This window comes from Piliocolobus tephrosceles, chromosome 12 (genome assembly GCF_002776525.5).
Source record: "Piliocolobus tephrosceles isolate RC106 chromosome 12, ASM277652v3, whole genome shotgun sequence".
NCBI lineage: Eukaryota > Metazoa > Chordata > Mammalia > Primates > Cercopithecidae > Piliocolobus > Piliocolobus tephrosceles.
In genome coordinates, this window is record NC_045445.1 from 92952477 (window position 1) to 92966735 (window position 14259).

Consider the following 14259-nt stretch of genomic DNA (forward strand, 5'->3'; position numbering starts at 1 on the left):
CAGGAACTGCTAACTAGAATAGCCAGTTTAGAGAGAACAGAAATAACCTGATGGAGTTAAAAAAACACAGCATGATAATTTTGTGAAGCATATACAAGTATCTATAGCTGAATCAATCAAGTGGAAGAAAGGATACCAGAAATTTAAGATCAACTTACTGAAATAAGGCATGAAGACAAGATTAGAGAAAAAAAGAATGAAAAGGAATGAACAAAGCCTCCAAAAAATATGGGACTATGTGAAAAGACCAAATCTACGATAGACTGGTGAACCTGAAAGTGACAGGGAGAATGGAACCACGTTGGAAAACACTCTTCAGGATATTATCCAAGAGAACTTCCCCAACCTAGCAAGACAAGCCAACATTCAAATTCAAGAAATACAGAGAACACCACAAAGCTACTCTTCGAGAAGAGCAAACCAAAGACACACAATCGTCAGATTCACCAAGGATGAAGTGAAGGAAAAAAATGTTAAAGGCAGCCAGAGAGAAAGGTCTGGTTACCCACAAAGGGAAGCCCATCAGACTAACAGTGAATCTCTTGGCAGAAGCCCTACAAGCCAGAAGAGAGTGGGGGCCAGTATTCAACATTCTTAAAGAAAAGAATTTTCAACCCAGAATTTCATATCCAGCCAAACTAAGCTTCATAAATGAAGGAGAAATAAAATTATTTTCAAACAAGCAAATGCTGAGGGATTTTGTCACCACCAGGCCTGCCTTACAATAGCTCTTGAAGGAAGCACTAAATATCGAAAAGAGAAACTGGTATGAGCCACTACAAAAACACACCAAAATATAAAGACCAATGACACTATTAAGAAACCGCATCAACTAATGTGCACAATAATCAGTTAGCATCATGATGACAGGATCAAATTCACACATAACAATATTAACCTTAAATCTAAACAGGCTAAGTGCCCAAATTACAAGACACAGACTGGCAAATTTGAAAGAGAATCAAGATCCATCAGTGTGCTGTATTCAGGAGACTCATCTCACATGCAAAGATACACATGGGCTCAAAATAAAGGGATGGAGGAAGATTAACCAAGCAAATGTAAAGAAAAAAAAGCAGGGGTTGCAATCCTGGTCTCTGATTAAACAGACTTTAAACCAACAAAGAGGAAAAAAAAAAAAAAAAAGACAATGAAGGTCAATGCATAATAGTAAAGGGATCAATGCAGCAAGAAGATATAACTACCCCAAATATATGTGCACCCAATACAGGAGCACCCAGATTCATAAAACAAGTTCTTAGAGACCTACAAAGAGACTTAGACTCCCACACAAAAATAGTGGGAGACTTGAACACCTCACTGTCAATATTAGTCAGATCGATGAGAGAGAAAATCAACAAGGATACAGAGGACTTGAACTCAGCTCCGGACCAAGAGGACTTAATAGACATCTACTGAACTCTCCACTCAAATCAACAGAATATACATTCTTCTCAGCACCACATAGCATGTATTCTAAAATCGACCACATAATTGGAAATAAAACACTCCTCAGCAAATGCAAAAGAATGAAAATCATAACAACCAGTCTCTCGGACCACAGTGCAACCAAATTAGAACTCAGGATTAAGAAACTCACTCAAAACCACACAACTACATGGAAATTGAACAACCTGATTGACTCAGAATGACTACTGAGTAAATTTTTTAAAAAGGCAGAAATAATTTATTTGAAACCAATGAGAACAAAGACACAATGTACCAGAATCTCTGGGACCCAGGTAAAACAGTGTTAAGAGGAAAATTTGTAGCACAAAATGCCCACAATAGAAAGCTGGAAAGATACAAAATCAACACCCTAATATCACAATTAAAAGAACTAGAGTAGAGAAGCAAGAGCAAATTCAAAAGCTAGCAGAAGACAAGGAATAACTAAGATCAGCGCAGACCTGAAGGAGATACAGATACAAAAAACCCTTCAAAAAAATCAATGTATCCAGGAGCTGTTTTTTTTTTTTTTTTTTAAAGATTAACAAAATAGATGGACCACTAGCTAGACTAATAAAGAAGAAAAGAGAAGAAGCAAATAGACACAATAAAAAATGAAAAGGGGATACCGTCACTGATCCCATAGAAATACAAACTACCATCAGAGAATACTATAGACACCTCTATGCAAATAAACTAGAAAATCTAGAAGAAATGGATAAATTCCTGTACACATACACCCTCCCAAGACTAAACCAGGAATAAGTTGAATGCCTGAATAGACCAATAGCAAGTTCTGAAATTGAGACAATAATTAATAGCCTACCAACAAAAAAGCGTCCAGGACCAGACAGATTAACAGGCAAATTCTACCAGAAATACAAAGAGGAGCTGGTACCATTCCTTCTGAAACTATTCCAAACAATAGAAAAAGAGGGACTTCTTCCTAATTCATTTTATGAGGCCAGCATGATCCTGATTCCAAAACCTGGCAGAGATACAACAAAAAAAGAAAATTTCAGGCCAATATCCCTGAGGAACATCGATGCAAAAAACCTCAATAAATCACTGACAAACCAAATCCAGCATCACATACAAAAGCTTATCCACCACGATCAAGTCAGCTTTATCCCTAGGATGCAAGGCGGATTCAACACAAAAAAACAACAAATAAAAAAACATAATCCATCACATAAACAGAACCAATGACAAAACCCACGTGATTATCTCAATAGGCGCAGAAAAGGCCTTTGACAAAATTCAACACTCTTTCATGCTAAAAACTCAATAAACTAGGTATTGATGGAACATATCTCAAATAATAAGAGCTATTTATGAGAAACCCATAGCCAGTATCATATTGAATGGACAAAAGCTAGACGCATTCCCTTTGATAACCGGCACAAGACAAGTATGCCCTCCCTCACAACTCCTATTCAACATAATATTGAAAGTTCTGGGCCAGGGCAATCAGGCAAGAGAAAGAAGTAAAGTGTATTCAAATAAGAGGAAGGGAAGTCAGATTGTCTCTGTTTGCAGATGAAGTGATTGTATGTTTAGTACATCCCATTGTCTCAGCCCAAAAACTCCTTAAGCTGATAAGCAACTTCAGCAAAGTCTCAGGATAAAAATTAATGTGCAAAATTAAAAAAAGGAATAGAGAATCCAGAAATAAGCCACACATATACAGCAAACTCATTTTCAACAAATGTTCCAAGAATATATATTGAGGAAAGGATAGTCTCTTCCAGAAATGGTGCTGGGAAAAATTACATATCCACATGCAGAAGAATGAAACTAGACCCTTATCTCTTGACATCTACAAAAATGAAATCAAATTGGATTAAAGACTTACATCTGAGACCAGAAACTATGAAAGTACTAAGAGGAAACATTGGAGACACTCTCCGCGACATTGGTCTAGGCAAAAATTTCTTGAGTAATATCTCAAAAACACAGGCAATCCATGCAAAAATAGGTAAATGGGATCACATCTAGCTTAAATGCTTTTTTTTAAAACAGAAGAAACAATCAGCAAAATGAAGTGACAACCCAGAGAAAGGGGAAGAATGTGTGCAATCTACCCATCTAATAGGAGAATAGTAGCCAGAATATGTAAAAAGCTCAAACAACTCTGTAGAAAAAAATAATAATCTGATTTAAAAATGGGTAAAAAATCTGAGTATATATTCCTCAAAGGGAAACATACAAATGGGAAACAACAGGTGTATGAAAAAATGCTCAACATCATTAATCATCAGAGAGATGAAAATCAAAACTACAATGAGATATTTCACCACAGATAAAATGGCTTTATCCAAAAGACAAGCAAAAATTAATGCTGGTGAGAATACAGAAAATGAGGAACCTTCATACACTGTTGGAAGGAATGTAAATTAGTACAGCTACTATAGAAAGCAGTGTGAAGTTTCCTCAACTAAAAACAGAACTACCATATGATCCCATAATCCCACTGCTCGATATATATCCAAAAAAATTAGAAAAAGAAAACAGTATATCAAAGAGATATCTGCACTCCCATGCTTATTGCAGCACCATTTACAATAGCCAATATTTGTAAGCAACCTAAGTGTTCATCAATGGATGAACAAATAAAGAAAATGTGTTACATATACACAAGGGAATATTATTCAGCCATAAAAGAAAATAAAGTCCTGTCATTTTCAACAACATAGATGGAACTGTAGGACATAATATTAAGTGAAATAAACCAGGTACAGAAAGACAAATTTTGCACATTCTCATTCATATGTGGACTTTAAAAAATAAAACAATTGAACTCATAGAGATAGAAAGTAGAATGATGGTTACCATATGCTGGGAATTGTAGCAGGGAGAAGAAAAGCAGGCATGGATACTGGGTGCAAAAATATAGTTAGAATGAACAAAAATCTAGTATTTGACAGCACAACAGAGTGACTATGATCAACAATAATTTATTGTATATTTAAAATAACTAAAAGGGTGAAACTGGAATGTTCCTAACACAAAAAGTAATAAATGCTTGAGGTGCTAGATACCCCAATTACCTGGATATGATTATTACACATTGTATGCCTGCATCAAAACACCACATGTACCCAATCAATGTATACACCTATTATGTACCCATGATAATTAAAAATTAAAATTGGAAAAATATATAAAAAGCATACTTAGATGAACAAAAATAGTAATGCAACATACTTCAGCTTATGAGATGCACCAAAAACAGTTCTCAAAGGAACATTTATAGCACTAAATGTCCTTGTCAAAAAAGAAGAAATGTCTCAAACAAACAGCCTAATGCTTAGCCTCAGGAAACTAGAAGAAGAACTAACTAAGCTCACAGTTAATAGAAGGAAATAATAAAGATGAGAGCAAAAATATATGAAATAGAGACTAGAGAAACAAGAGAAAAATTTTGAATTGTTCACATAACCCAAAGCAATCTACCAATCTAGACAATTCTTATCAAAATTTCAATCATATTCTATACAGAATAAAAAAAAACTTCTGCTGGATGCAGTGGCTCACACTTGTAATCCCAGCACTTTGGGAGGCCAAGGCAGGTGGATCACGAGATCAGGAGTTCAAGACTAGCCTGACCAACATAGTGAAACCCTGCCTCTACTAAAAATACAAAAACTTAGCCAGGCATGGTGGCGCATGCCTGTAATCCCAGCTACTTGGGAGGCTGAGACAGGAGAATCACTTGAACCTGGGAGGAAGAGGTTGCAATGAGCCGAGATCATACCATTGCACCCCAGCCTGGGCAACAAGAGCAAGACTCCATCTCAAAAAAAAAAAAAAAAAAAAAAACTTATAAAATTTGTATGGAACCACAAATGACCCTGAATAGTCAAAACAAAAATGGAGGCATCACACTTTCTCACTTCTAAATATATGTCAAAGCTAAGCTAAATTGATCAAAACAGCATGGTACTGGCATAAAAACAGACACATTGACCAACGGAACAGGATAAAAAGCCCAGCAATAAAACCACACATTTACAATGACCTGATTTTCAATAGAGGTGCCAATAACACACATTGAGGAAAAGATAGTCACTTCAATAAATGGTGCTGGAAAAACTGGATATCACATGCCGATAAATGAAATTAGAGCCTTATCTTATGCCATAAACAAAAATCAATTCAAATGGATTAAAGACTTAAGTGTAAGATCAAAACTGTAAAACTACTAGGAAAATAACAGAGAAAAAGCTTCATGACATTGGTCTGGACAATAATTTCTTGTATATGACTTCAAAAGTGCAGGCAACAAAAGCAAAATAGACCAATGGAATTGCATCCAACTAAAAAGTTATTGCATAGCAAAGAAAATAACTAACACAGTGAGAGATAACCTACAGATTGGCAGATAATATTTGCAAATCGAAAAGCAGATGAGGAGCTAATATCCAAAATATATAAGGAATTCAAACTATTCAATAACAAGAAAACAAGTAATCAACTTTTTAAAAATGGGCAAAGGACGTGAATAGACATTTCTCCAAAGAAGACATACAAATTTCTAACAGACATGAGACTAAATGCTCAATATCACTAATAATTAGAAAATTGCAAAGAAAAACCCCAATGAGATATCACCTCACAACTATTTAGAATGGATATTATGAAAAAGATGAAATTTAAGTTTTGATGAGAATATGGAGAAAAGCGAACCCTTGTGCACTGTTGGTGGAAATGTAAATTTAATAATTTCCCAGCCATTATGGGAAACATAAAGTTTCCTCAATAAACTGAAAACAGAATTATGATATCATCCAGTAATCTCATAAGAAGGTGTATATCCAAAGGAATTAAAATCAAAGAGATGTTTGCCTTACTATGTTTATTGCATTATGTACAATAGCCGAGATGTAGAAACAACTGGAGTTCTCATTAACTGATGATGAATTTTTAAATGTGGTAATATATACACAATGGATTACTATTGGACCTTTAGAAAGAAGAAAATTCTGTCATTTGTGACAAAAATGGATGAATTTATGAGACATTTTGCTATGTGAAATATTCCAGGCACAGAAAAATGAATACTGTATTATCTCAATTATATGTGAAATCTAAAAATTCTAACTCATAGAAGTAGGGAATAAAATGGTGGTTACCAGAGGTGTCATGGTCAATAACTGCCTGAGGCCAACATGTACGTTGTAATAGAATTTACCAAGACAGTAATGAGTTTAGAAAGGCAGATTTATTAGAGGAAAGAAGATGAAAGCAACAAGCAAGACAGCAGAAAGAAGGCTGTCTGCAAAGAGCAGAAGCTGAAAGGGAGTTTTATAAGGTTGTGCTGCTTGAGTTGAATGCTTGCAGACAGAATTCTTGGGTGCAGGTGGACTGTGAGCTGACTGCTTGTAACAGAATGATTGGGTGCTAGTGAGCTATTTCTGGTTGATCCCATTTCTCAGAACATTTGCTCCTCTCTACCCCTTTTCTGTTTCTGCCAGCTAAGCCCATTTTTTCAATTTTCTTTTAACTCATTAGGGCTCCTCAAGAGGCTGAGGGGAGTGGAGAGTAGATGGGGAGTACCGAGATGTTGGTCAAAGGTTACAAAGTTTCAGGGAGACAGGATAAATAAGTTCTGGTAATCTATTGCACTGTATAGTGACAATGGTTAACAATAACTTATATTTCAAAATTTCTAAAATAGTGGATTTTGAAAGCTCTCAAAATAAATATGTGAAGTGATAGATATGTTAATAAGTCTGATTTGATTATTTAACAATGTATACATGTATCAAAATATCACACTGTACACCATAAATATATGCAATAATTATTTGTCAAATAAAAGTGAAGTAAAAGAATTTTAATGAAATGAAACTGGACGAAAACATTTCATAAATCAAAAACTACAAATCAGTAATTTCTTATGAATACAGACACAAAGTTCATTCACAAAACACTAGCAAACCAACTCTCATAACATAAACTATGACTATGACCAAGTTTGATTTAACTTACGAATTCAAGCTTGCTTGAAATCCAAAATCAATTAATACACGATGTTAATATAGTAATGTTTTAAAACTACATGATTGTTTTAAAAGACACAGTAGGCTGGGCGCGGTGGCTCATGTCTGTAATCCCAGCACTTTGGGAGGCCAAGGCAGGTGGATCAGCTGAGGACAGAAGTTCGAGACCAGCCTGGCCAACATGGTGAAACCCCATCTCTACTAAAAATACAAAAATTAGCCAGACATAGTGGTAGGCGCCTGTAATGCAGCTACGCAGGAGGCTGAGGCAGGAGAAATGCTTGAACCCAGGAAGCGGAGGCTGCAGTAAGCCAAGATCATGCCACTGCACTCCAGCCTGCGGGATAGAACGAGACTCTGCCTCCAAAAAAAAAAAAAAAAAAAAAAAAAAAAGACAACAACAAAACACAGTGAAAGTATTTCCAAACTCTAACATTCTTTCATGATAAAAACATTAAGAAAATAGGAATAGCTGGGACCTTCCTCAACCTGGAAGGGGCATCTATGAAAAACCCACAGCTAACATTATACTCAATAAAGAAGGACTGAAAGCTTTTTCCACCTAAGATTAGGAAAAAGACAAGGATGTCTACTGTTGCCACTTCCATTCAACATTTTTCTGGAATGTTCTAGCCAGGACAACTAGGAATACGGATTAGTTACGAAGATATACAACTATTTCTGTTAGTGGGTGACAAGTCTTATTTTATGTTTATCTTACTCAGAGGGTTCCAAAACACTTTATTTTACAGGTTTGTAACTTTTGAGGACCAACATCTGTATCAATTCCTTTAAAATGTCCAATTAATTTTAGTTCTATAGCAGACTCTTCTGTATTGCACACCATACTTACGACTGGAGGTCCAGTTACACATGCATAAATGCTGCCTGCTGGTTTCTGGGGGTGGACGTGTCAAAGTTAAAGCCTCCTCCAGGGAGCTTCATCTTTCCAGGGGTGGCTTCCTTTGGCAAGAAGTCAATTGGTTTACATGTGCGGCTTTGGTGCCTGTGAGCAGAAAGCATAAGAAACTTGCACGATGTGCTGCTTATTGTTGTTGTTGTTGTTGTTGTTTTCGTTTTATTTTTTTGACGATGTGAACTTGAGGATCCAGTGCCCTTGTCCTTAATGACAGGAATGTCTCCTCTTTGTTTAATAGATTAAAATATAAGAAAGCCTCTGCTTTAAGTAACACAGATAACATGTTTTTAGATGGCCTATTTATTCTAGAACTACAAAATTTAATTCAAGGTAATACAGGTCCTATGAAAGACTTAAAATTTTATAAGACTACAATCGAGGTTTTCCAGATAAATTGTACTTTAGGCAAAACCCCCCCAATGCTTCTAAAATAATACTAAAAGGGGCATCTGATTATACAAGAACAATTTAAAAATTAAATATTTATTTGAATAACAAGTTTAAGTTCAAGCTGCAATGTTTGCAATGCAGATATTTAACACAGATCACGAAAAGCATGCACAAAAATGTACTGGTGCAAGGGACAAAATAATGCTAAGAATTAGCCTAAATAGTTGCTGATTTTAAGCAAATAAAAGACTGAAATCACTCTACAAAATATAAAATGTATTAAACACTACCATCCACAGAACAGTCTTTATTATTGATTATATTTAAAGTTATTTGCATAGCTAATTATATATTGAATTGTAAATGAGTATTATATATGAACCTCCTTTCAGAAGGCAATTCCTTGTTGCAGTATAGAGCATCTAATTACATGGCAAAAGTATCCTTTTTTGCTATCAATAAAGAAGAGTTAATAGTATTACTGTAAATATCAGGAAGGCTACAAAAAAGAAGTAAGATTTATTTTTCTTCTTCTAAGTGTTTTCCATGCAGTGAAGCACTTCTCATGTTGAACTGGATGCACTATTGGAGAATGTCCTGGGTCTCAGATGCTCTTGAGTATAAGACCAGGCTTTTAAAATCAAAGACTGGAAGGAATCATGCAACCCTCTTATCACCGGGATACCATTGTGTACCACTTACCAATGCTGTCTCTCCAGAAAACCATTCAAAACACTTAAAAAAAAAAATCAGACTTACATGATAAATATACATAAAATGAAAAGACACCAACTGCTATTTAACTACTACTGGTAATGTCTGTGCTATGTAAAAGCACCTTTAAAAAGTGCCTATGTGGCAAGAGATACATATCTAAAGATTCAAAACAAATCAACAGTATCGGATAATAATATAATTCTCAACTCGGAAGCTGCCTCAAGATTAGGTGCATCTTCCATTAATGTAACAGGGAAAAAAGACAATGTATTTTATTTTATTAATTGTATCCACTTACAAATCGACCTAAGGTCACCCGATGTGTAGACACAATGAGATTTTGTTGTTTATAGTCTTTAATTCAAGTGATGATAAAGGAAACAGATCTATTTAAAAACAAAACCAAATAGCTATTTCTGTCTAGGTTAAGAGGTGGCCCCCAGGCGTGGGATTCACATTTTGAATGGTCACTTGATCCAGGGTTTGTCTATGATTCTGGCTATGTGGTTGCCCTTCTCTTCAATCCCAATAATTTCATGCTTGGTGGCCTTCACCACAGTTGGGGGACTTCATCTCTGCATGGAATCGACCTGCTTGCACATGTGGCAAACAGATCAGAAGGCCTTCTGTTGTCTCCTGGCAGGTCCTGTACATGAGGCAGAACATGTTTCTGCAGGCTTTGCTCACCGCAGCCCTCTTGACCAGCACTGGGACATTGTGAATCACAAATGACACCTGGTTCCTCTGCTACTTGGCCAGGCTCTGCTCCAGACCCCAAATCCCAAAGCCCATGATGTTGGTGGCCGCGTGGGAATTGAACGTGTGCATGACTCCTGCAGTTGTCTTGTTGAGCCTCCTTATGTTCATCATCACTTCCTGGTAGACCAATTCTACATGTTCTTGGGTGACCATTAATTTAATTTTATTCTGTTTTCCAGTAATATCCAGCCACTGGTGTATAACCACTGCCACATGTGTCCCCAGGGGTTTTGTCAACACTGGCACATCCCCTGGCACTGCATTGTCTGGCATGATAAATTCACTGAGCTGGCAGACATTGGCAGCAACTCCTCCCAGAACAATCCAGGGGTTTAATACTGTTTGGCCCCCCTTATAGATGTTCCTGCTTCCTCAGCTGCATCTTTAAAACCCATCAGTTTATCCCTTTCCCTATCAGTCATTTTATTACTGTCTCCAAGGAGCATTAGCACATTGTCACATTCTGTGACCCCCATTGCGTATAGGTCACTGAGGACATTGGCACATGCCATCCTGCCCATCATGTAAGGGTCGTCTATGATCGGTAAATGTAATCCATGGTTTGAACCAAGGAAAGCCCATCGTGCCTCAAAGGAATGACACAAGTATCAATTCCAATGCCAAGCTTTGACATTAACGGCTACCAGAAACTGCTCATCTTCTTGGAAGGGGTTCTCCTATAAAGATTCCAGCAATTTTTGCAGGACATTTTGGGGCACCTTGCAGCCTGTGCCTTTCAGTTCAGTGAATCTGGTTAGCTGAAAGCTCTTGTCAATTAGTAACTTTCTGGATTAAAGGAATCCCACGTAGACATGGTTCTTGGGTTCGCTCTCCTCACAGCTCAGTCCCTTCTTTCCCTCACTGTGTTGACTGGGTTGTTTAGGGATCCACTCGAGGAGCATTGGCATCAGTTACATGATGCAAAAAAAATATTGATTTCAAAAATTGCGACTTGCATTGGCAGCAGCCTTTGGCACCTGGGCCACCTCATTTTTCCCCTGGCCCCACTGCAAGGGATAGAATGTTTCCATCACCTGCCAGGCTGGACCACAAGGCATTCTGCGGGGAGCTGCACCTTCTCCCCAACATGTCTTATAAGTATATTATCTCCCTAGGAATCCACTGAAAACACTATGAGAAGTAATACATGTGTTCAGAAAAGCTACAGGAAATAAGGTAAATATTAAAACTCAGTTAATTGTATTTCCATATGCTAGCAATGAACAGTTCAAAAATGAAATTAAGAAAAATCAATTTACAATAGTATCACAGTAAGAACATATGTAGGAATAAATATAATAAAATAAGTGTAAGACTTATGCATGGAAAACTACAAAACATTATTAAAAGACATCAATGACCTGTCAAAATCTATAGCATGTATAACATTGGCTCATCAATTGTAACCAATGTAACACACTGATGCAAGATGTTAATAGTAGGGGAAACAATTCGGGAGCATTAGGAGTATAAGGGGAACTCTATATTTTCAACTCAACTTTTCTGTCAACCTAAAAGTTCTGTAAACAAAAAGTCTTCTAATTAAGAAAAAGAAATTGAAGATCTAAGTAAATGGAAAGAAATCCAGTGTTCATAGTTAGAAGGCTTAATATTGCTAAGATGGCAATATGCTCCATGTTGATTTACATATTAAACACAATCCCTATAAAAATTTCAACTCCTTTGTTTTTGCAGAATTTGACAAATGGACCCTAAAATTTACATGAAAATGCAAGATACCTAGGATAACCCAAACAGTCTTGGAAAAGAAACACAAAAATTCATCCTCCCCAATTTCAAAACTTATAACAAAACTACAATAATCAAGACAGTGTGGCTGGTATAAGGATATAGATCAATGGAATAGAATTGAGATTCTTATGTAGTATGAAGATTTCCCTAAGAACTAAAAATAGAACTACCATTAGACCAAGCAATTTGACTACCAGGTATCCACCCAAAGGGCAAAAAAAAAATATATATATATATATATATATATATATATCTCCAAATATGTATATCTTTATATATATTTGATACATATATTGATGTATATTTGATATGTATTGATATATATATCAAAAAGACAGCTGTGTTTGTGTATTCATTGCAACATTATTCATAATAGCAAAGTCATGGAATCAACCTAAGTGTCCATCAATAATAGTTCACTGGATGAAGAAAATGTAGTATATATACACCATGGAATATTATGCAGCTATAAAAAGAATGAAATTATGTTATTTGCAGCAACATGGATGGAGCTGGAGGCCATTTTTGTTAAATAAAGATTCTCAAATGTTAAACATACAGTTACTGTATGACCCAGCAATTTCATGCCTAGATGTATACCCAAGAGAAGTACATATGTCCACTGAAAGACTTATATGGAGATGTTCATAACACTATTATTCATAGTAGCCCAAAAGTAAAAGCAAACCAAATGTCCATCAACTGATGAATGGATAATAGAATGTAGTATATCCATAAAATGAAATATATTTTCAGGAATAAAAAATGAAGTATTGATACATGCCACAACATGAGTGAACCTTAAAAGCATTATGCTAAATAAAATAAGCCAGACAGAAAAAGGCCACATATTATATAACCCCATTTATATTACAAGGCAAGAATAAGCAAATTGATAGAGACAGAAAGTAGATTAGTGGTTGCTTTGGGTGTGGGGGCATGGAGGGTGACTGTTAGTGGGTTCAAGTTTTCTTTTTGGCATCATGAAATTTTCTAAACTTAGACTATGGACACAGTTTAACAACTATTTACATATACTAACAATTTTTAAATTACACTCTTTAAATGTGTGAATTTTATGGTATATAAATAATTAATTAAGCTGTTTAAGAAAAGAATGGTAAAGTGATTAAAATAATTTGTGTCAGTAGAGGTTAAGAATTGTCCAAACTAATGTGGAAATATAATACATGAAAATGGTGTCATTTCAAACCAAAAGGGGAAAAGATAGCTTCATTAATACTGTTGGGAAAATTCACTGGTTATTTTCACTTAGCATACTGCATAGGACAGAGTAAACAAACAGCAGCTGTTAATCATTTTCTTGGTTGGTATTATTATTATTATTATTGTCATTATTTTGAAAAATTAAACCTGGATTACTACCCTATTTTCATACCTTAAATAATTCCAAATAGATGAAAAGTTTAAATGCAAAAAATAAAATCATAAAACTAGAAAACAAGAGAGACATTACTTTGCAACTTTTTAGTAAGAAAAGTTTTTCAGAAAAATGTAAAACCTAAATGTCTCATAATTTGATAACCTAATATTTAAACAACCCTGTATAAGAAAAGCCAAAAAACAAGAAACAAACTTGGAGAAATATTGTAACTCTTTTGACAAGAGACTAGTCTTCGTAGTATTTAAAATAACTCTTATAAATCCATAAGATAAACAAAAGTTCAATTTAAAAGTGGGCAAACAGAAATAAGTAGTACAAAATTTTTAAAAATCACACTTTGGAAAATATTTTTTAAATTATAGTAATATACAGTGTGTTTGTGTGTTTTGTTAATTGCAGCCTTTTTAAAGGAAAATTTGATAATATCTATCACAATGAAAAACGCACATAAGCTTTGACCCAACAATTCTACTTAGAAAAAGGAACTTCACTGTAGCATTCTACCATAGCAAAACACTGGAAACATCCTATATGTCTGTTGGTAGTTAAATAAATGTTGGTACGTCCATACCATTACAATCTGTAAACTAGTTGAAAGGAATGAAGCAAATCAGTATATGCTGATATGGAGATTCTCAAAATATACTAAGTGATTAAAAAAATTAAAAGTGCTCAAACTCTGTAATAAATAAATGTAACTTCCTTGTATAAACCAGTCAAGATGTGATGCTGGATGAGGTGATACTTCACTGAGTTTAGAGGGCCAGAAACCACAAACATTATGAAGGGTTTCATAGATCATTTAAAATATGTTTTGTAGCTTTATATTTTTATTTTTAAAAGATCATCTTGGCAACCATGTG

At 35.3% G+C, this 14259-nt stretch overlaps 1 pseudogene; it reads right to left on the minus strand.

Annotated features, from left to right (window-relative positions):
• Positions 1 to 9900: 9900 nt before the first annotated feature.
• Positions 9901 to 11053, minus strand: LOC111535897 (annotated as a pseudogene).
• Between the last annotated feature and the right edge of the window lie 3206 nt (positions 11054 to 14259).